At 48.6% G+C, this 2,643-nt stretch overlaps 1 protein-coding gene across 3 annotated transcripts in view; it reads left to right on the plus strand.

Annotated features, from left to right (window-relative positions):
• GHR (growth hormone receptor) overlaps positions 1 to 2,643 on the plus strand; it is a 261,874-nt gene that overhangs the window by 232,247 nt on the left and 26,984 nt on the right. The gene's annotated exons all lie outside the window — the stretch shown is intronic.

The raw sequence follows: 2,643 nt of genomic DNA on the forward strand, positions 1-2,643 counted from the left end.
TGGCTCAGTGGGTTAAGCCTCTTTCTTCAGCTCAGGTCATGATCTCAGGGTCCTGGGATCGAGCCCCACATCGGGCTCTCTGCTCAGCGGGGAGCCTGCTTTCCCCCCTCTCTCTCTCTCTCTCTCTCTCTCTCTCTTCCTACCTCTGCCTACTCGTGTTCTGTCTGTCATAAATAAATAAAATCTTTAAAAAAAAAAAAAAAAAGTTAGCCAGAGCCAGACTGCCATGGCTAGGCCTTGAATTTGACTTTAGCTGTGGTGGACTTTGAGAAGACATGTATGTTTTAAAAGACTCAGCTTGGTGTTTATGTAGAAAACAGACTATGTTCCTATTAAATTAGTGATACTCAGTAAGGAATTATAATAGTTTTCTATTCCATTTTGACTGGTTGTCTTGTAAAATAACAGAGGAAGAGTGAAACAAAGATCTCTCGATATAATCACCATCCAGCTTGTTTCTTTCTGACCCCTCACCTGGAATTATTTCCATTTCTGTTTACTCTTGTGTTGTACCTTTTTGCCTTTTCTAAGTTTTAGATTCAAATACTTTGTCCCTTCCTCTTTTCCACCCAACCCCCAGGGAAGGCCTAAGCCAAGAAGCAAGGTTAGCCGGGGTGGGAGTGTTCATCAGTCCAAGGCTGATGCCGTCTACCCCTGGCAGGAGTGTGGAAGCAGAGGAAAGATGCAGGGAGCAGCTAAAGACACAGGCTCAGGTCCAACACACGGCATCTCGGCCTAACTCTGGCACTCGCTGAGGAACGCCAGGCAAAGTAGTCCGTTCACAACTCAGACGCCTCATTTGCGAAACGGAGGTAGTAGACCTTGTCTCATGGCTTCTTGTGAGGGTCTTATTGGATAATACATGAAAAACACTTAGCGTCGGGCTTGGCCCAGCCTATGTACTCAAGAAATGGTAGCTGCTGTGATTATTGGTGATATGGTGACGATTTAAAATGGTAAAGATAAAGAAATCCAATTCCTGGGCTACAATAATTACTTCTGATTCTTTCTGGCTAATGATTATGGGTCTTCTAAGGCTGTTGTCAGTGCAAAACTGGGTCCTCGGTTTACAAATAAATGCCCTGAGTTAGCAACTCCTGCTGGCCTTCCCCACTTCCCAGGTGTGAGGGAGGTTACTTGGCTGTGCCCCAGAGGGCACACAAATAATGACATGGCTGGGCACCAAAAGCACTTTTTTTCTTTTAAGGCTGACGCTACAGAGAGGTAGGGATGGCGAGATTATGCTGGCTTGGGGAAATGCATCTGGACGGGAAGCTTTTATGATTGTAACACTTTGAAATATCTGCTGAGTAGACTGTTAAATGGAGAGAGATTTCAGAGGTACAGAGAGCCGGCGCAGTGAGAACAAATTTGTGTGTGTAGTAAGGAACAAAACTGAAGAGAGAGAGAGCAGAGTCAGACCCATGTTATGAAAATGGGTTATTACCAACCATAATAGTCACCTAATCTGAACTTGAGCCAAAAGATAAACCCAAAGGTATGAAGCCCTCACAAATATATATTTGTCCCTTACTTTCTTCCATCCAGGTCACGTGCCTTTGCCTCCAGGCCTCCTCTGCACACCTGGGCCTCTGAGCAGACCTAGTCCGAAGCCAGGCTCTGTGCTAACAGAGATGCCACAGAATGTGTGAACAGGTGGAGGGCAGATCCCAGCGTATTTGGAAGGATGTCATTAATTGTTGCCTTAGTGCGGATTGGGATCCCAGGGAAGAGCACTGTCCCATCTTCAAGCCTCCAAGCACAACCTCATGATGAGAGCCAGCCCCAACTTGCAAAATCAGCATTTTGTGTTTTCTCTACAAAAATATAATTATTCTATCTAGCCAAAATAGCAGAAGCCTTCAGCCCGGTTTATCTAGGAAGGGTAGAATCCAAAGAGCTAGGATGTCAGGCCCAGACTGCACCAGCGAGTACACAAACGTGTCAGCCTTCACACCGGCTCCTGGTGCAAAGAGAACCAAACAGGTGTGCTTTCTGACTTCTCAGTCAGGTCCCAGAAGTTCTCAGAATTCAGGTCCCAGGCAACTCCCGGAACTATAGAATCCCATGTGTCCCTCTTCCCGGACACATGAAGCCGGGACAGGATTTCATCCAGAACTGGAGCAGGGGGAAACAGGAAGCGTTGGCAAAGGGGCCCGTGCACTGGGCTTTCAGTTTACCAGCCTGGCCTTGGTAACTAAAGCACAAAGGAGCCTAACCACATCAGGCTGTCCACTGGGCGGGCCTGGAGGCAGCCATGCGCGTGGCTCTTTGCTGCTGGCCAGGAGAGCTGGCTGACACAGAGCTGCCTCTCCCGCCCAGTCATGGCTGCCTTGCCGGGCCTAGTCTCACTGCTGGGAGAAGACTCCGCCTGAATGACATTGTAGGCCCTCGGGGAGGCTCCGCCCTCAGCTCCTTGCCTACAGACGCCTTATTGATGAAGAAAGTGGGCACGTGAAGGCTCAGTCCCTAAGACTCTAACCCCCAATTTCTATCATCTCCCACACTCACTCCCCTTAACAAATTATCCCGGCCTATCAAAAGAAAGTGTATTGGGCGCCTGGGTGGCTCAGTGGGTTAAGCCGCTGCCTTCGGCTCAGGTCATGATCTCAGGGTCCTGGAATCGAGTCCCGCATCGGGCTC

The sequence above is a fragment of the Mustela nigripes genome, chromosome 12 (genome assembly GCF_022355385.1).
Source record: "Mustela nigripes isolate SB6536 chromosome 12, MUSNIG.SB6536, whole genome shotgun sequence".
In the NCBI taxonomy this organism is placed as follows: Eukaryota; Metazoa; Chordata; class Mammalia; order Carnivora; family Mustelidae; genus Mustela; species Mustela nigripes.